The sequence below is a fragment of the Petaurus breviceps genome, unplaced genomic scaffold (genome assembly GCF_028583685.1).
Source record: "Petaurus breviceps papuanus isolate PSGF00001 unplaced genomic scaffold, PetGlider_PUasm1.0 90897, whole genome shotgun sequence".
Lineage (NCBI taxonomy): Eukaryota > Metazoa > Chordata > Mammalia > Diprotodontia > Petauridae > Petaurus > Petaurus breviceps.
In genome coordinates, this window is record NW_027187374.1 from 5,401,736 (window position 1) to 5,423,443 (window position 21,708).

At 36.8% G+C, this 21,708-nt stretch overlaps 1 long non-coding RNA gene across 4 annotated transcripts in view; it reads left to right on the top strand.

Moving 5' to 3' along the window:
* The window catches only part of LOC138151428 (uncharacterized), a 160,524-nt gene that overhangs the window by 84,433 nt on the left and 54,383 nt on the right, over positions 1 to 21,708 (top strand). For 2 of the 4 annotated variants that reach the window (XR_011165819.1, XR_011165817.1), the window contains exon 3: positions 18,022 to 18,094. This is a non-coding gene — a long non-coding RNA (uncharacterized lncRNA). Of the gene's footprint in view, positions 1 to 3,707; positions 3,741 to 18,021; positions 18,095 to 18,482; positions 18,563 to 21,708 lie in introns of all 4 variants that reach the window. The other 2 variants (XR_011165818.1, XR_011165816.1) reach the window with 2 other exon arrangements.

A 21,708-nucleotide genomic window follows, 5' to 3' on the forward strand; every position in this document is an offset into this window, starting at 1 on the left:
TATATATTTATTTATACATACGTATTATATATTTATTTATACATACAGATTATATATTTATTTATTTATACATACATATTATATATATTTATTTATCTATACATACATATTATTTATTTATTAATACATACATATTATATATTTATTTATACATACATATTATATATTTATTTATACATACATACATATATATATAATATAGCCTTCTCCAGGATCAGAGAACATCACAACTCTCCTACTTCCCTGCCTAATTACAAAGTAACAAGTCATGGGCCTTCCTGAAAAACAAGCCTCCCTCAAAGCAAGCTTCTCCTGTTGGATTCCACTTGACCCTTCAGCAAACTCCTCTCACCACATGCTCCACATGACCACATTCAGTTTATTAGCACGGCAGATTATATTTTCAAATCTGGGAAGGTCCTCAAATTCCCGGAGGTTTATTAACTGGCAGGGAAGATCTTCAAATTCCCATTCCCATTACAGATAGTCATCTCATAACCTCATATAATTTTTTAGTGTAATCCTGTATAATATAAGATAAAATGAAAAATAATAAAAGCAACAAGGCATTTAGCAAATCCTGTGGCTCCACCCTACTAGTAGCCACAGATCCACCAGGCACATAATTGCCAAGCTTTTCTCTGCTCCCATCGTCTCACTTTGATTGTTATCCTTAGGTGGAATTCTAGCTCTTTTTTATATGAAAATTGGGCTCTGCCTTGTTCTTTTGGTTTGTGTAATGTAATGGCAAAAGAAGGCAACTTCCCAGGTTCAAAATACCAGCATAGGTGCTCTCTATTTTATTCAGTAACAAACCAAGAACAGAGAAGATCAAAACATGACATCATTCAAAATACAGCATTTACTAAGTGTGATTAAATAATCTCCAAGTACTACCCCACCCCAGGACCTTCCAATCATTCAATCAATTACAAAGTCCCTGGTCTAAATACTTTTCCACCCCTAGGCTATACCTTCATTTAGTCCACCACAAAGCCCCTCTTCTCAAATGGAGATTAGTTTCCAAACATAAGTAAAATACATTCATTTGCTCAACCATAGAACACAAAAAGGTCAAAAGTTCCCCACCCCTGGATCACAATTGAATCTACCCCAGAGTTACATCAAGTTTAAACACAGCACTTAATACCCAAATGGAGGTCTTTTCTTCATCTTGACACGAGGCAAGTTCTCAGCAATCTTAGTTCCTGGGGAGACAAGGCTTAGCAAGGCCATAAGATACATTGCCAGTCCCTTCATGAATTTATCCTCTGTCTGTAGAACAGTCCTAGAACCCCTGAACACATTAGCAAAGCCCTCTCCCAGGATTTCTGTAAACATCCAACAAGAAAATCCTTCTTCAGGGCTTCCGAACCAACAGAAAGGTTCCCAGACCCCTGCAACAACAGCACTGTCCTTCGCCAGTGGACAGTATTCACTCTGTCTGCAGGACAGTCTCCAGACCCCTGCAACAACAGCACTGTCCCTCACCAGTGGACAGTATTCATTCTGTCTGCAGGACAGTCTCCAGACCCCTGCAACAACAGTACTGTCCCTCACCAGTGGACAGTATTCACTCTCTGTCTGCAGGACAGTCTCAGGGCTTCTTAACGAACAGCCAGGTTCCAGGACTTCTTCAACAAAAGGACTGTCTTTCACCAGTGGACAAATCTGGCAAAACAACATCAAAACAGACAGACAAAGTACCAGCAAAACAGCCATGTCTCCTCAGTCCTTGGCAGCTCAGGGGGCAGGTCTCAAAAGTCCAGGGCAATTCAAAGCGGCCACCAGCAATTCTCTTAGTCTTTCTCTCTCCACGAGGTGCTGCTTCCAAAAAAATCTTCCGCCTCTCTCTAGTGTCTCTCCAAATCTACATCACCAGCTCCTCCCAGTTCAGGACTTTCTTTTCACATCAACAAGCCCATCCCACAGGTGGGATTAACAAACTCTGGGTTTTAACACAATCAATTTGAAAACCAAGCCAATACAGGGGAATCTTTAATTGCCATTACTATCACAGTTTGTAGCTTAACTGACTCCATTTGTTCTAACTCTTTTATCAATCAATCAACATTTAGTAAGAGCTTACTATGTATCAAGTACTTTGATAGGTGCTGGAGAAACAATTACAAAGAATGAAACAATTCCTGTTTGTAATGAGTTTATAATTCTAACTGGGGAGGTAATCAGCAGATATAAAAAAGGTACATAGAGGGGAGGCTAGGTGGTACAGTAAGTAGAGCATTGGCCCTGGAGTCAGGAGAAACTGAGTTCAAATGTGACCTCAGACACTTAACACAAAAACTAGCCATGTGACCTTGGGCAAGTCCCTTAACCCCAATTGCCCTCCAAAAAGCAAAAAAAAAAAAGTACATAGATATAAAAGTTAATAAATACAAATACACACATGGAGTAATGAAATATAAGATATTTTGGGAGAGACCGCAGCATTTAGTGATGTCAGGAAAAACTTCACGCAGAAAATAAATAGTGTTTGAGCTGTATTTCCGAGGAGACGGTGGAGATTAGGAAAGAGTAAACTCAAGGAATAGACTTGAATCCATAGTATCAAGGCTCCAAGAATGGCTTTCTCACCACTGTTTCCCACTGCTTCTCTATTTCGCTACAAGTGTAGAAATTCCTTATGTTTAATTTCTGATGATTGGACTATGTCTAGGAAGTTGTAAAGGCAGTCCTCTGCAGCCAAGAGTTCTTAGGCTTCAATCTCTAATTTCTCAGTCTCAAAGCTTTTTCACTATGCATGAAAATTAGACATTCAGGAAAAGAACAGAACAAAACAAAACATAAGTAAGGTTATTATCTCTGAACCAACTGTTCTTGGCTATTAATATGTATATGCAGCAGCAAAGCCTTTTTCAGAATTTGAGCCTACTTTTCCAACTTTAATATATGTACTTCATACAGCTTAAAGGTTATAGGAAAAACTAACCATACAGTTAGCAAATGTTATAAACTTTGTAGCATAGGGCACAAGATACAAATTGCATTTCTAGTAGAAAATTATTTTAAATTATTTTAGGCCTTTAGGGGAGAACAGAGCCCCAGATATGAAATATCCAATGAATGCTAAATTTTATTCTAGCATGTTTTTGTAAGTGAGCTACTATAATATAAATCATATACATGTGCATAGAAACATAGGGTATGCATTTACTGTCTCAGGGAAATTGAGATTTTTAACTCATATATTTATTAAGTTCACACATACTATAATTATCTTGATGTTCTTGTCTTTTAATTTATTCTCATAATAAGCAGTTTCAGGCAAAATAAGCAAATGTCCTTTTAAATGATGTTTCTTGTTGCTTTTGCAATAAGATAAAATTAATTTTGCTACATTTATTCATCTATTTAAGGAATCCAATAAGCTATCATTCTTAAGTGGGGAAAAAAAACAAAACTAAATGCTATGACTTCTTTTTGTTATTATCTGGCTTCATTTAGATTAAGAATATAAAAACTGATTTGATTCAGTTCTTTCTGTAGTATGTCCACTTAGTGTTCACTGGATAAGAATCTCGTGTTTAGATTAACAATAGCTATGATAATGTTTACAAATGGTGTAAAAATTGTGTGATTCTTAGCATTCTTTGTCCCCTTTTATACTATTTGGTCATTGTTACTACAGGAACAGAAGATAACCATATAGGATTGAAGATCTTTTGGTATTTCTCTTTGTTTCATAGGTTGTCATGACCAAATAATTTGTCACCAGATAGGTAAGTCTTTCCATATAGGATTAAGCTAATCCTAAGAAATCAAATAGTGTACTGATGGAACCATAATGACACCTGAATTATCCCTTCCTCCTCTTGAATCCTCTCAGAGACAGTATAGTGTTGTAGTGAGAGATAGCCTGGAATACTGAATTGAGGGTTAGTCACAGAGCCAGGAAAGCCTGGGTTAAAAAATGTACCTTTAACATATACTGGCTCCATTACTTGGTAAATCACATGACCTCTCAGTGTCCTCAATCAACTCTATTGCAGAGCAATTACTGATTTCAATTAATAAAACAATTTTTCTTACTAGGAAATAGGTATGTATATATGTATGCATATATGTATGTATAGATGTGTATATGTTTATATATACATGTATATAGGAAGATACATTCTGTATTCTATATCAATGAAACTATAGCTACAATTCATTTTTTTTAAATGTCCAAAGACTATTGTCTGTGCATACCATTACTTCATCTTCAACTGCATTACATGGAAAGTGATGTGTTGGCAAAATGATGAAAGCTGGATATGTACTTCTTCCAAATTACTAAAAATTTCTTCCCTAAGTCTATGACAGCAAACCACCATTGATTCCCATTCAATGATGGAGGATTTAGTCCTTAAGTGTATACCTTTGGCATACATTCATATGCTAAAATATAAATATTTTGAGAATGATTTTATTGATTGGTCATGGTGGCAATCTCCTATAATCCCATATCCCGAGGCAGGCTGAGGCTCACTAAAGTGGCAGACTTATGAGCTAGAGCAGGGCCAAAGTCAATCAGGGGTTTGTACTGTCAGACAACAACCCAGTAAACCTCTGACAGCAGGAACTCCCAGGCTACCCTGGAGAGGTAAAATCCCCAGGTTGGAAATGGAGCAGTTCAAAGCTGCTGTGATGGTCAGTAGCATGACATGACCCATGAACAGACACTCCACTAGCAGCCTGGACTTGATAGGGAGATGAAGTCTCTCTTTCCATAATATATAAATATATCCTATTGTTTTTGAAAACAAACTCCAAAATCTGAAGTGGTTTTAGAAAAAAAAATAGATCTTTTCCTAGAGGACAGCAAGCTCTGAAAAGTTTACATTAATATAAGACTTAAGCAAGGGAATTTACTCACGAATTACACGTATACAGTTAAACACTTTTGCCAAACTTGAAAGCAAGGTGGTTAAGATTGATACTAGTAAATATAAACATTGAAAAAAATCTGGGTGAAGTCAAATCACTAGGAGAACCCAAAATACAAGCTTGGGTGGGCCCAAAAGAAAACCTGAGTGTGGGGACCCAAAATCTTGTTTTGAATGAATCTTGGACTTGGAGAAATGGAAAATTCCTTGCAGCCATTTCCAGTGTTCCTGGAGAAGAGAGGACAATATTCTGGGTTCAAAAAAAATCTTTAATCAAATAAAGCTGGATTTGAATGGTATGATAAATTTTCTGAAAAATATAGTAAATGATAAATAATAATTCACAATCTCCTTCTTTTGGGCTTAAGTCTAACATTCTCATATTAAGGAAAGCATAATTATAGAAGAAGAAAGCTGAATTATTCCAAAGAGACTTTATTAAAAATAACCTTACTCATTGACATTTTCCTCACTACCTATCTCATCTAGAGCTTGATAAAATTTCTTTTTTTCCCCAGAATTTATTTATTTTTGATTTTCAACATTCATTTCCATAAGATTTTGAGTTCCAAATTTTCTCTCCATCTCTACCCTACCACCCACCCAAAGATGGCAAGCATACTGATTACTCCTTCCCCCAGTCTGCTCCCTCATATGTCTCCCCTAACTCCTCCCCTTCCCCTTACTTTCTTATAGGGCAAGATGGATTCTATACCCCATTGCCTGTATATCTTATCTCTCGCTTTCATGTAAAAACAATTTTTAAAACTTGTTTTTAAAACTTTGAATTCCAGATTTTCTTCCTTCTTCCCTCCTCACCCACCCCTATTGAGAAGACAAGCAATTCAATATAGGTTATACATGTGTAGTTATGCAAAACATTTTCATTATAGTTATACTATGAAAGACTTACTATATTTCCCTACATACTATCCTGCCCCCCATTTATTCTATTTTCTCCTTTGACCTGCCTCTTTACAAAAGTGTTTGGTTCTGACTACCCCCTCCCCCAACCTGACCTCCGTTTTATCATCTTCCCTCTTATTCCCTTCCCCCCTACTTTTTTGTAGGTAAGACACCCAATTGAATGTGTATGTTATTCCTTCCTTAAACCAAATCCAATGAGAGTAAGGTTGACTCATTCACTTCACCTCCCTGCTCTTTCCCTCCATTATAATAGCTTTCTCTTGCCTCTTTTATGTGAAATAATTTTCCTTATTCTATCTCTCCCTTTCTTCTTCTCCCAATATATTCCTCTCTCACCTTAATTTTATTTTTTATGTATCATCCCTTCATATTCAACTCACCCTGTGCCCTTTGTCTATGTACACACACACACACACACACACACACACACACATAATATACTCTCTTCAACTGTCCTCATACTGAGAAAAGTCATGAGTTACAAATATTGGCTTTCTATGTAGGAATGTAAAAAGTTCAACTTTAATAAGTTCCTTATGATTTCTCTTTCCTATTTACCTTTTCATGTTTCTCTTGCTACTTGTCAAATTTTCTGTTTAGCTCTGGTCTTTTCATCAAGAATACTTGAAAGTCCTCCATTTCATTGAATATTCATATTTCCCCCTGAAGTATTATACTCAGTTTAGCTGCATAGGTGATTCTTAGTTTTAATCCTAGCTCCTTTGACCTCCAGAATATCATATTCCAAGTCCTTTGATCCCTTAATGTAGATGTTGCTAGATATTGCGCTGTCCTGATTGTGTTTCCACTGTACTCAAATTGTTTCTTCCTGATAGCTTGTAATATTTTCTCCTTGACCTGAGCACTCTGGAATTTAACTATAATATTCCTAGGAGTTTCTTTTTGGGATCTTTTTCAAGAGGCTATAGGTGAATTCTTTCAATTTCTATTTTACCTTCTTGTTCTAGAATATCAGCGCAGTTTTCCTTGATAATTTCTGAAAGATGTCTAGGCTCTCTTTTTGATCATGACTTTTAGGTAGTCCAATAATTTTTAAATGATCTCTCCTGGACCTATTTTCCAGGTCAGTGGTTTTTCCAATGAGATATTTTACTTTGTCTTATTTTTTTTATTATTTTGAATCTGTTTTATATTATCTTGATTTCTCACAAAGTCATTAGCTTCAATTCACTCCATTCTAATTTTTAAGGAATTATTTTCTTCAGTGAGTTTTTGAACTTCCTTTTCCATCTGGTCAATTTAGCTTTTTAAGGCATTCTTCTCCTCTTTGGCTTTTTGGACCTCTTTTGTCATTTGAGTTAGTCTATTTTTTAAGGTGTTATTTTCTTCAGTATATTTTTGGATCTCTTTTAGCAGCTGTTGACTTGTTTTTCATGATTTTCTTTCATCACTCTTATTTCTCTTCCCAATTTTTCCTCTATTTCTCTTACTTAACTTTCAAAATGCTTTTTGAGCTCCTCTATGACCTGTGACCAAATCATATTTTTCTTGGAGACTTTTGATGCAAAGTTTGAACTTTTTCATCTTTCTGCTGGTTCTATATTTTGATCTTCTTTGTCACCAAAGAAAGACTCTATAATTGGATTTCTTTTCCTCTGTTTGCTCATTTTGCCAATCACTTACTTGACTTTTCAGCTCTTTGCCATGGTAGAACTCTGCTTCCAGAGTGGAAAGTGCTCTGTCCCAAATTTTCTGGGGTTTTGCCAAGATGTTGTCAGAGCTACTTTAGACACCTGCCTCAGAACTGTGAGGAGGATGCCTTCTCCCCAGCTGCCACAAACTCTACCATGCCAGCACTCCTCTTCACCCCAGGACTGCCACTCAAGACTGCAGCCCAGATCCAAGCAGGGTAAAGCAAGAGAATCCTGCCTTAGTACTAGCAAAGAGATTCCTGCAATTTCCCTCTAATGAGTCACTTGATCTCCCCATCATCTGTGGGCCTGGAGCTCGAGAAGCAGCCACTGCCACTGCAGCTTTTGTTGCTGCCACTGCTGCTACCACCACCTCAGCTGCCACCTCTGCTGCCTCAGGGCCTGGGGCCAGACTGAACTCTTCTCCCACCCAGGTCCAACAGGGCTTCCCCACTGACCTTTTACCTTATCTTTAATGTTTGTGGACTGATAAATCTGTAAACTGCCACAACTGCCAGTGATTCAGTCCCCTGAGGTCTGCTCTGGCCAAGTCTCTGCCAGCATGGCCCTGCTTTCTGGAGGACTGTGCTCTGCTCCCAGTCTGGTGCAATAGACCCTTGATGTTGTCCTGCCAGACTGCCTTCAGCTAGAGATGTGTTTCACTCTGCCATTTTGTTTGTTCTGTAACTTTAGCATTTGTTTGGAGTTATTTGGAATTATATTATACAATTTTGTATATTAGAGGTGATTGGGTGATGAGCTGAAACAATTTTCTTCTTTTACTCTGCCATCTTGACTCTGCTCCCAGATAGAATTTCTTCAAGGGAAGGCAGGGGTCACATTGGTGACAAACTTTTCCAAATATCTCATAGTCAAAGGGATGAAGTAAAGTAAGTCTCAGTGGCTATAAGTCAGGGGACTTATAAACTTGGAATCAAGTGCACTGTGGCCATGTGTAATGGTAATGGAGATTTGAAGATCTTCCCTGCCCCTTGTACTTAGCACCTTGTTTCAAGTTTGTTAAGAAACAGAACTTGTGAATTCCACAGTAGGAGAAACTTACTGATGCAACAGGAGGGGTGGAGCAGGGAAGAGCTAAAAATAATAAAGGATAAAAAGGATAAAAAGCTGAGCACTAGCTAAGGGCAAGCCAGAACTTCTGGGAGCAAGCAGCATGGAAACTGAGGAGCCAAGAATTAAGAGCAGAATTGAGAACTGAGAACTGAGAAGAATGGAATAGAGAACTGAGAACTGAACTGAGAAGTGAGAAGAAATGAGAAGAGGAGAACTGGGAAAAAGCATGGCTGTGATGCCGGTACTTTGTCTGTCTGTTTTGATGTTGCTTTGTCAGATTCATCTGTTGATAGAGTACATTGCTGTTGTTACAGCAGGACCTGAGTTCAACCGTGTGACCATGGACAAGTCACTTAACCCCAATTGCCCTGCTTTATCCCCTCTAAAAGCAAAAAAATATTTAAAAATTAAAAATAAAAGGAATTACAGCATATATTTGTAATAGTAATGGTAATTTGAAGATCTTCCCTACCCTTTAATAGGCCAAATGTAATCACATGGAGCCTCTGGTGGGAGGAGGTTGCTGAATGGGTGGACCAGGATGAGGTGGAGCAGGAAATAAGTCAGAGCAGTTAGAGTACAGGGAGAGAGAGGATGCAGGCAGAGACAGCAAGTATTGTGTTTGTGTGAAGACCCTAGCAGATGAAACCATGGGGATGGTATTACTTTTTTTTTTAAAGCAATTGGGGTTAAGTAACTTGCTCAAGTTTACATGGCCAGGTGTTTCTGGGTGGGTGCTAAGTGTCTGAGCCCGGATTCAATCCCCAGGTCATCCCGACACTGGGGCTGGTGCTGTTACTCACTGTGCTACCTGGCTGCCACTGGTATTACTTTCTCGTGCCCTCTATCTATGTATACCTGTAAACATATATACACACACATTCACATATGTATTCATATGCCTGCATACCCTCATATAAAGACATATATATATATATAATATATATATATATATTTCTAATCCCTTCAACTACTGAGAAAAGTTTCATAAGTTACAATTATTGTTTTTCCATGTAGGAATGTTAATAGTTCAACTTTGGCCAAGTGGCTCAGCAAGCAAGAGCACCGGCCTCAGTGCCGGGATGACCTGGATCAAATCCGGGCCCAGACACCCAGCACCACACCCAGAAACAACAACTGGCCGTGCAACCCCAAGCAGGCCACTCAACCCCAATTGCTTAAAAAAAAAAAATAGTTCAACTTTGATAAGTTCCTTATGATTTCTTTTCCCTGTTTACCTTCTCATGCTTCTCTTGCTTCTTGTTTCTGAATGTCAAATTTTCTATTCAGCTCTGGTTTTTTCAGCAAGAATGATTGAAAGTCCTGTATTCCACTGAATGACCATATTTTCCCCTGAAACAGGATACTCAGTTTTGCTGGGTAGGTGACTCTTGGTTTTAATCCCAGCTCCCTTGACCTCTGGAATATCACATTCCAGGCCCTTCGATCCCTCAGGGTAGAGGCTGCCAGATCCTGGGTTATCCTGATTGTGTTTCCACACTGGTATTACTTTCTGAAGTTATAATATGTATTAACTTCTTTGCTGTTATGATGGATTCAGATTTTTGGTGTTGGGATTTGGCTTTCCAGTGTCTGAATAAATGTTTTGGTTCTATTTTCCATATGGAGAGTCCGTTATGTTTTTTGATTCAGAAGGATGTCCACATATTCATAGTCACTGTAGATGCTATTCATATTGCCTTGGCTATACACCCTTTTTCAGGCAAACATAAACAAAAAAGCCAAAGGATTATACAGTAATGGTTATCAATATTAAATAGCATCAAGTCTCCTTATTTCTGATGATTCCCTCCCAGTGACCATTTAATCTGAAACTACATGATGAGTCCCATGTATTCCATATAGTTGTCTAGTCCATGGAAGCTTCTTCCCTTGGAAATTCTGGAATAGACCTTGTTCTCAGGTCAGTTCTAAGACGACACCTTCTAGCAGATTCAATTCTCTGGTTCCACCTCACTTGGAGAGATTTGCTTGTTAATATTGCTAAAATCTAGTAGTAACAAGATTCAATACAATTTAGCATAACCTACTAAATTTGATTTTCCAATAACTAGTTCATGTGGTGAAAATCAGCTCAAATCTTATGGAGTTAATCCTATTAATAATAAAGGTATGAAAACAACATCAAATTAGAAAGCCATTGTTCACAGGAAAGTTTAGAGAATTTAAGTTTTTACATAACTTGCTTTTTTCTATATTCCCCTCCCCCCCCAAAAAATAAATCAAATCTAGAAGCAAAAAGATAGAAAGACATCTGTGGTGTCAGCAATAATAGCAATGACAACAGCAACAAAAACAACAGAGAATTTTAAGCCATTTCTTTTTAAAAGTACTGATGGAATCAAGGGTGAAATTAGAAGCTAAATAAAAGAAGTATGGTGGAAGAATAAGACTGAAAAATTATGGAATAAACCTCACAGTATGCCAAATATAGGCGAATCGATGTTTTGTTTTATTTTGGGAAGTAACTACAGAATGGGAGTACAAGTAAAGAGTTAGATGATGAGGATTTGAGGAGAATATGTGATGTATCGTTGTAGTCTAGGGGTGCTAAGAACCCCAAAATGCAAGGGTAAAAGTGCACAGGTATTCCTCAAAAGAATTTGACCACTCAAGCCTCCTTTCAGTCCAAGTAACAAGGTTTATTATAGGACGAATACAAGCTGACCAGATTTTAAGAATCTGAACAATTTAATGGGGGCAAGATGGACACTTTTATACAGCAAAATGGTGGGAAGATCTGGATGTGATCTAGGAGTGGCCAACAGCCTGGGGTGACCCAGAGGTAATGGAGAAGGGGTCTAGATGGGAATAAGGATGGGAAATAGCCTGGGGTAGTCTAGAGGTAATAGACAATGAAGGGCTGGGCTGTGTCAAAGGTAACAGAGAATTGAAGGTTGGGGCTGGCTAAGAGCCACAATGAAAGGATAGTTGAAAGGATTATTGAGTATGGAGATGGGGATGTGGGGGAAGGTTCAGGAACTGGGTTACTGGAATTCACGGGAAAGTTCAAAGTTGGTGAGGAGGTCCAGAACCTATACCTCATCCGTGTTATTTCTGATAACAAAAGCTAGTAGAAAATGGTTGAATGAATTGTGGCACATGAATTAAATGGAAATTTATTATGCCATGAGGAATAACAAATATGAACAAATTCAGAGAAACTTGGGAAGATTTATATGAAAACTTTACATAGGAAGACTTTGTATAACCAATAGAATGGTATGCATTATGGCTATGTAACCCTGTGTTAGAATCTAACTCTGTGTCATTAGATCAATCTTGGAAGATGGCAGAGTAGGTCAGAAATCTCCAGGTTCTCCAGATTTCCTTTTCAAATAGAAAGAAAATCTCCACAAAATGAACATAGAGCTGCAAAAATAAAGGGGTAAAGTAGTAAGACAACATGAGAAGGCCTAAGAAAAGACAGGACTTTCAGGGGCAGAGGTTTGGCCTGAGTGAAGTATAAACACCTCCAGGCTGACTCCACTGAATCAACAAATAGCAGACCAATTTGCAATTCTGTCTGAAAGCAAACTAAGCCTGGGAAGTTTCACCTCAACTTTCACCTCACTCACAGCCTCAAGAAATTTTACCTCAGGAATTCTTACCTTATCAACTTTCATCAAAGAAACAGCAGATAGCCTGAGGGAGGGAAGATTGAACAGAACAGGGCAGGACAGAATGAGGACAAAAGAACAGAGTGAGGGAAGATTAAAGCTTCCCTCACACCCTGCATCTAGGAGGCAGGAATGAGCACACACTGGTGAGTATGGTACCAAAGGCAGCAGGAACATTTTCAGGACAGCATGGCTTAGGAGAGGAGAGAACACCTTGAGGGTGAGCCTTCAAAGAGAATGGAGAAAACAACAGTAAGGAGGCTTAGGGAAATATTACCTATAACTCCTGATTAAATCTTGATAATGTTAAGCACAACTCCACCCTTCCCTTTCCTAATTGATCCGTGAGCAGGAATTTCAACCTAGGATAAAATCCCTGCTCCATTCTTCCCCATCCTCTGCCCACCCACCCACCTACAAGATATTCCCCATCTCCACCCATTCTAGGTTCCCTGTCCCTCAGCCTAGGGAAAAACTTTGTGGGCACGGGAGAATTCAAATATATACTGACCAATCACTGATTGTAGTTTCAGCTTACGTAACCTGACTATTGTAATCTCTTTAAAAACTGGCACATTGTCCTTGCCAACTCACTGTCTGATCTGGGTATGTGACCCCAGCAGTCCTGTGGTAATAAAATCCACCTCCAAATTTATTCTTGGGGAGCTTCTGTCTCACTCCTTTATGCTCTACAATAATAAGCCACTAAAAATAAAATAATTAAGTTGCTAAAATAAAATAAAACCAATTGAAAATAAAAATGAGTGGGCAAAGGAAAAAGAACCTGACCAAAGATAGCTGTGAAGATCTGGGTTTATGTTCAAAGGCAGATAGGTCTTTTAAAAAGCCACTCCTATCTCAAAGACTAATACCAAATGGTCACAAGTCCAAAAAGAACTCTTGGAAGAACTTAAAAAGGAATTAAAATTAAAAAGGAAAAATAATTGAGGAGAGATCAAGGAAAAAATTGGGAAAAAGCTAAAAGCAATACAAAAAAATTATGAAAGAAAGTTTAACTAATTGGAAAAAGAGATACAAAATCTTAAACAAGAAAATAACTCCTTGAAAACTTAAACTGGGCAAGCAGAATTGAATGATGTCAGAAGACACTAAGAAATAATAAAACTAGAAAAAACAGAAGAAAATTTGAGACATCTCATTAGAAAAACAAGTGATCTGGAGAACAGGTCAAGTAAAGACAGTATAAGCATTGTCAGACTACCTGAAAATTGTAATAAAAAAAAGAATTCGGATACAATATTACAAGAAATTACTCATGAAAATTCCCCTGTACTTCTAGAATAAGTAGGTAAAGTAGAAATAGGAAAACAACAACAACAAAAACCTCATCATTTATTACCTGAAAGAGATCCCAGGAAGAAAACTTGCAGGAATGTCATAGCCAAGTATCAAAATTCCCAGATTAAGGAGAAAATATCGCAAGCAAGAAGAAAGAACAATTTAAATTCTGCAGAAAAACAGCCAGGATTTCACAAGTACTAGCAGCTTCTACATCAAAAGACTATAGATTTTGTAACATTATGTTTTTGAAGAGAAAAGGAGTTGGGATTGTGTCCAAGAATAACTTATTTAGCAAAGTTGGGTATAATCCTAAATGAAAAAAGAAATGGATATTTGATAAACTGAAAGACTTTCTGATATTTGTAACAAAAAGACCAGAACTCAGTGGAAAATTTGATATAAAAGATCTGGAAGAAGTATAAGGAAAATATTAAAGACTAACCTTAAGGCACTCATTAAGGTCAAATTGTTTACTTCTAATATATGAAAATATTATCAGTATTCTTTTTTTTTCTGCTTTTCAGAGGGCAATTGGGGTTGAATAACTTGCCCAAGGTCACATGGCTAGTTTTTGTGTTAAATGTCTTGAGGCCAGTATTTGAACTAAGATCTTCCTGACTCCAGGGCTGGTGCAGTATTCTTAAAACTGTCATCATCACTAAGGTAGTTTGAAAAAAAGGTTGGGGTTAAATTGTGTATGATGGGGGAATTCTAAAAACAAAATTGGGTAGGAAAAGGAGCAATTATTTCACAAAAATGGGTGTGAAAAAAGAAATAATAGAGATAAAGCAGGTATGAGTGGTGGAGTGCTGGTAATGTTGGAACTTTACTCTGATCTGGATTGAAGAAGAAATAATGTGTACATTTGTACAAATTTGTACATTTCAATCCATGCATTTAGCATATTTATCACAGCTTCATTAAAGTCCTACTGTGATGCTTCATTGTGGAGTGGGGGTGAGTATAATTGAGACCTATGCCAGTGGTATGTAATCTATAGCAAGATGGAAGGGGTTTTTCTTTAGTAAATATTTTTTTTTCCAATTACATGTAAAGATAGTTTTCAACATTCATTTTTTATAAGATTTTGAATTCCAAATTTTTCTTCCTCCCTTCCATTTTCTAATAATAATTAGATTTATGTGTTCCTTCATTTGGATTTCTAATATTTATTTTTCTTATTTAAAATATTTTTTGTTTCCCTTTCTGTTTAAGTTAATACTTCACCTGTACAATTAATTTTGCTTAATCTACTTTAATGAAATTGCATTATCACAGATTCCCTTTCCCATTACTCTTAATCCTCCTTCCCTTTTGTTAACCATTCCCCTAGTTTTGGAGTTTTACTTAGCATATTTTATTTAGTTCTCTAATTCTTCCCTTATAGCTCTTCTTTTCTTCCTTTCTCAGCTAAGTGTCTAATTCTATATCTCCCTCTTCCTTCTTCCACCAATTTTTAAGAAAAGGTCCCCCCACCCTTTTTCTGTACCTTTTTTTCCACAAAGGATTTCTTTATCTTATTCTTCTCCCCTTTCTAATCTGAACATTTTATTTTTGCTTCATGGTCTGTAAAGTTATTTATTACTTCTTTAAGGTCTTGATGCTCCTTATGAAATTAAACTTCTGAAATACCAAGATTAAGTGTTCTATTTCTCACCAATTTCTATGATCTTGCTCTCTCAGCATTTTTTTTCTTTTGTGCTATACTACTGATGGGGTACCTGGGGTCTAGATCAATTTGTGAAACCAATGTAAAGCCAGTCTGTGAAGTTGTAATTTGTCCTTTCCCAACCTTGAGATTTGCCCCTTCTCCCTATCCCACACTCCACCTAGGCAACACCCTTCAACCCCTTTTGTTCTTACTTAATCTCTTGATTTCTTCCCAGGCCTGGCCCACACCCTCCTTTGTCCTTGCCTTTTGCCTCCTTAACCACCTGGCCCAAATCTTACCTAAACTATCTGTTCACATGCTCCTCTTGGTCAGCCCTGACCTTTGTCTATGCACTGAGGCCCCTCCCATCTGGTCAGCCCTGACAATGGCAGCCCTACCCTTTAAAGGTAAAAGCATGTACCCCTCTCACTTGCAGGTCCCCTAAAGGACTCTTGCCCTCTTCTCATGGAAGTAACAATAAACTTTTACAACTCTCACTCCAATTAAGCCTGAGACCTTGAATTCTTTCCAGAGGATATTGCAGGTTTTCTGGTCTTGGATAAGATCAGAATATCTGCTGAACCTATTGGGATCCCCTCCCCCATCACTACTAGGCATATCAATTAATGAAGGAAGTAATTAATATAGAGGTATTTCCATATGGGAAAACTTTTCTACTTTCTCAATCATAAATTCTAATGATACCCCATCATTTACCTACTTTCATTCTATTTTCCATTTGCCTCACAATCTTCTTGCTTTTGAGCTCTAGTTGTCCAAGCAGCTTCAATTCCCTTTGTCCTGAATCCTTGACTCACAGAGAAACTGTTCTTCCTATGCACAAACTCTGAAGTGTAGACCCCTATGTTCCATTACAAAAAAGGTTAAAAGGTCCTTATGTTCCATTACTAAATATGCCTCTTCTCCCAGAAGTTTTCTTTAGTAGGACTAATTCTGCCCATTGGTTTGAGAGCTACCTTTTTCTCTCCCTGTTTCCATTTGCCCCATTTTCCATTCTTCCATAGTCTCTCTTCTTGCTGAGAAACTACAGAAGTTAGTTTCCCTTCATTGCTCTCCCAAGAATATCCTCTACCTTTCACTTCTCTTTTAATGCCCCTCCCTATTTAATCTCACAAAATTCATTGATTCATGAAGTAAACTTTGTGGGGTTGTTCATGGTATTTCAGTCTTATTTCTTCATCACCACTTCTATCTCTTTAAATTTTGCTTTCATCTTCATCTTCTTGTTTAATTTTCTAAGAGAAATTATTTAATTATTCTCTAACTTTATTTTCTTTTTTTAAAAGAGAAATTATTTCTTCTTTATTTTTAAAAAAATTCTGTAGAGAATTGTTCATTAGTTCATGATATTTTTGGTAATTGTATTTATTTACCTTTATTATGTTTCTGTCATTTGAGGTATGTGAAAGTCAATTTTCTGACACTGCTTTTGTTTTGTTTCATTTTGCAGGAATACTTTACATTATGATTTTCATGCTTTATTTTTCTGGGAGATTTATTGACCTGAAATGGTCTTTACATATTCTGTCTTCAAGATTATTTTTTACTTGCATAGAAATCATGTGTCCTCTTAATTTTACTAGCTTTTGCTTCTCTCCTTCCATATTGTCATTCATTTCATCATATTTATTTTTTCCAATCTATTGTTCTCTCTCCACACTCTTCTGAGAGACTCATCACCATAGCTTCATGTTTTTTATACTAATAACTTCTGCTCTATAGTTTATGCATTTTTCCATTTTTTCCCTTCTAACTTCTCTCAATATGTATTTCTCTTTTGAACTAATCTGGGATCTCATACTATGGCTTTCAGGCTCTCTTGGCAATTTGCTCAAATTCTTTCATATTGCAATAATTGTTTAGAGAGGTTTGTAATTTTTTGAGTGTTTTGGTATTCATGCGCCTTTCTAATTTTAGTATCCTCTCTATTGAAATGTCTATTCTCTAGGTTTTTAAGTGAATTTTCTTCCTTTTGAAATTGTTTGTGATAATGGCCTTTTTCCCCTCTTATATTCTCTTCTCATTCACTTTATGACTCTTCTTCCTTTGATAGTTCACTCCCATGACTGGACTACAACCCTGTCTCAGGCTCCTCCCACATTGGGGAATTTGATTTTTTACTGACCTCAGTCCTTGCTCCAAGTATCTTTTGGGCAGATGGGATTGATTCCAGATGGATTCTAGTACCCTTTCCTTTCAGGTCAGGCATAGTACAATATACCAGTTCTCTACCCTAGTTCCCTCTGGTTTTTATTTTTGTTTTTAATTTCTCTCACTGGGTTGAATCAATATTTGACACTTTTTTTGGAAGTTGGAGAAGACATGGGTGAGTTGTTCCAGGCTGAGCCTATGCAGCCTGACAGTTGCCTAACCTAGGAGACATTTTAGGCAGAAGGTCTACCCAACTTTCCCCTGTCCTTCCTACTCACATGGCTAGGCCAAATCAATGTCTACTCATTGTTCCAATAGGATGATAAAGGGAGAACAAGGATGGGGTGCTCTTTCAGAGATTCTATATCAAAAGGGAATTCGCTGAGTGGGTCACAAAAGACTGTAGGTCCGTTTCTATGTCCTGCTGAAGCACGAGGGAGCTGAGTGAATACATTATAGATCATTGCTCCCCATTGTTATGCATTAGGCTGTTACTTTGCTAATGTTCTTGCTGTTTTTTTATCCTATGGAAAATTATAGTTATTCTACCTCTAGCACATAATTCCTCTTCGGCATTTTCAAAAATATTAGTGAGAATTAGAAGAAAGGTCTCATCCTCCACTTTGTTGGTCATGTGACACAAAATTCTCCATTTGCTACTTCTTGATATTTTATGAAGCATTACTAATTCCCCCAACCTCCTCCTTTTACAGGTGGATTCATATTCTAAACTTACCTTTCCCTCAGATTCCATCACTCTGCTTGGCACAAAAATCCCTGGCTAAGGTAATTTTAAAAGCTATATGTCTTCTTGCTGTGGTAGTTGATTTACACTGATTAAATTTCCTTAGGAAATGCTAACAGTCTATGTTAATGTGTGTTCTTTTAGTATCACTTAAGTGCATGTCACCATTTGCATGTAAGGCAACACTATATAGTGTAAATGGACACCAGATTTTGAGTCACAGGATCTGATATTGAATTTCAGCTCTGCCATTTACTATCTGTGTTACCTTGGACAACTGTCTTAAGCTCTGAGCCTTAATTTCCTTATCTGCAAAATGAGGGAATTGAAGTAGATTCATCCAAGGGACCAGGGTCCCTTTTGGTTCTTAATCTATGACCCTATGATCTCATTTGGATCCTTTAGTTATTCTTCTTGTTTTGCCTCTAGAGATCCTGATATGAATGTAAAGAAATGGTGAGAGCTGAATTCCTATGGGAAATATTTATTGTTTTCTATTCAGAGCAATGGTAAGAACCTGTTTAGCTTAAGGTGCTTCTTCCTTGAACGTTCCAATTACAACTGTGTCACTGTGTCCACTAACAATAGTTTCTTGTCTCTTAACTCTGTGCCTCCTTTTCTGGCTTTTGATTTTTTAATCACTCAATTTATGTTTTGTGTTCTTAATCCACTTGTAAAACTATAAAATATTCAGCAATATTCCCCTTGCATGAAGAACATGGCTGTGTGACATGCTAATATATCTATGGTTCTCCTGATATTCACTCAAGTAATTAAAAAATTCCTTGGCTAAATCACAAAAATACAGAGTACTGTGTTAATTCCTCTATGATTCTGATATTGAACCCAAAATAGAGCATACTTTTTAACTCTTATTCTTCAGTCATCATCACCCTTAGACCTAACCTAGGCCCAGAAGACTTGTGAAATTTTTAATTAAAGGATTAAGCTTCTGGGATTAGGGAAAAAAAGCAAAATTATGATTTTTCCAGCACATTCTTCTGAGATTGATCCCAACAAATGAAAGTTTAATTTTCTCTGTCTTTATACAAGCTGTTCAGTGTGAGCCACTTGGAAACCTTGGTAGTTATTCTGATTTGAAGGTGTGTCCTTTAGATGTTTCAGATAATCCCAGAGTCTCTGAAGAGATCCTGGTTAAGTGAACTTCTGGTATCAATACGATTTATGTGTTGCCCTCTTGATTATTACCTAGGGATGGACAAGTTCTGTTCAGTAATGAAGTACTGAAAAAAGTGAAGTTTCAGATTATTTGAGGGTAGCGACTACTATTTAATATCTTAAAGGTCACAAGAATTTTATTTTTAGAAGTAAAATCACTTAGATAAGCTTTATTATTGTTCAGTCATTTTCAGTTGTGACTTCTTTGTGACCTCATTTGAGGTTTTCTTGGCAAAGATAGTAGAATGGTTTGTTATTTTCTTCCCCAGCTCATTTTATAGATGAGGAAACTGAGGCAAATAAGGGTAAGTGACTTGCTGAGGGTCACAAAGCTAGTGAGTGTCTGAGGTCAGATTTGAACTCGGGAAGATGAACGAACCTTCTTGACACCAGGCCTAGTACTCTGGACCACCTAGCTGCCTCTAGATATGGCTTTGTCTTCTTTGAAAAACAGACTTCTATGAATAATTATAGGAGTGTCATTTTAATATGATGTAAAAAAAAGAATCTTTCTAAAACCAAAAGTTAATATTATAATGTTTTGAGGAAACACTGAAATCAGTTCCAATAAACACAAGAGTAAAGCAATGATTTTTTTCCTTGTTTCTTTTTTGTCATCGTTCTAGAACTGGTATTGGTAGAGATGACTAGAGGAAGAAATTAAAGCCATAGATATTAGCTATCAGGATGCAGAATATCACTATCTGCAGGCACAATTACTATTTGTTTACTTGTACGGGGAGGCCTTGCATATTGGAACGGTTGTTCCCTGCCTGTAGCATGAGAAAACTGACTCAAAGGGAGTTGAATAGACATCCCTAGGCTCTTATGCTCTCACTGTTCTCTAAAGAAGAATTTAATTTCTGCCAGGAAAAGAAGCAGGAAGTTGGGGCTGAAGACACCCTGTTCTCTACAAGGAGAATGGGTACTAAGCTAGAATTATATCTTTCTCTGCTCCCTCAAATGTTATTAGTGTAGGGATGGGAGTTGCAGATTCAAGTTAACTTCTGATTGCTGTTCATTAATGGGGAGAGAGCTGAACCCCAAACTTTTTATGCAATGCTTAGCCCCTTTCCCATCAAATACCAGTTCCACAATGGACACACATAGCAGTTTGTGTAGAAAACCCATTTATCCAAATTGGTAACAAAACAGAAACCAAAGAAGATATATTTAGGAAAATATATACCACACAAAACAGAGTGAAGGAGCTCTTTCATTGGGAGTGAGATAATGGAGCTTATCTGAGATACAGAAAGAACAATAGAGAATGTGTGTGTGTGTGTGTGTGTGTGTGTGTGTGTGTGTGTGTGTGTGTAAGCTAGATCTCACCCCAGGGGAAATTTCCCAAAGTCTCCAGTGCAGAGATCTGCAGATAAAGACATAATGGATACTGACAGCTTCTTTAATATTGGCTTCTTTCCAGAGTCTTTTCCTTCAGCAGCCAGAAGTAAGGATGACTTTGGCCATCTTTCATCTTAAAGATGGAAGCCAGAAACACTCAAAGCAACTTAAAGACTCAAAAGCTTCTCTCTCTCCCACTCTGGTCAATTCCACCCCACCCCAAGCAAGTCAGATTATTCATATCCACCAATAAAGAAAAAAACCCATAACAAAAGAACCAAAAAAGAAATAACTGAGAGAGTTAAATAAATAATCAATTATTTTAAAATAAATATCAGGGTAAAAAATCAATGCACAAAACACAGATATATAGACTTCTACATATGTGAATTTCAGTCAAATAAAAATATTAATTAAACATTTATGCTCCCCAATTGTACTTCTACATAGAAATATATAAATATTAAAATATATTTTACATATGTTGTTATTTTTCTTTTCTAAAAGGGAATAATAGAAAGGGAAATAAATCTTATACATAAAACATCTGGGAACCAATATAATAAGACACATTTGAAATTTATATAAATTCACTTACAAAATGTTTTTTAAAGAAAGAATGACTTAAGTGATTGGAAGGATAATAATTTCTAATAATTGGACGCCACCAATATGACAAAAATAACAATACCTCTTAAATCATTTAACTAAGGTAGTACTATATCAGTCAAACTACCAAAGAGATAGTTTTAGTTCTTGACAAATAATAACAAAATTCACTTAAAGGAGCTAAAGCTTGAGATTCTGAAGGGAAATAGTGAAAAATGGTAGAAATAAAGGAGGAATATTGAAATCTCAAATTATTTTACAGAGCAATAATTATCAAAATGAATTTGTGCTGGTTAAAAAGAAATAGAAAAGCAGATCAGTGAAATGGACTTAAAAAGCAAGCATAAGAAATAATTTAACTCAACAATTTAGTATTCAGTGAGCCCAAGAATATACATTAATTGGAGAAGTCGCTGTCTGAGGAGGACTATGGATAAAACTGGAACGTAGTTTGGTAGAAATTGCATTTAAACCTACACTATCATAATAAGCTCAAAATGGACATATTACCTAAATAGTAAAA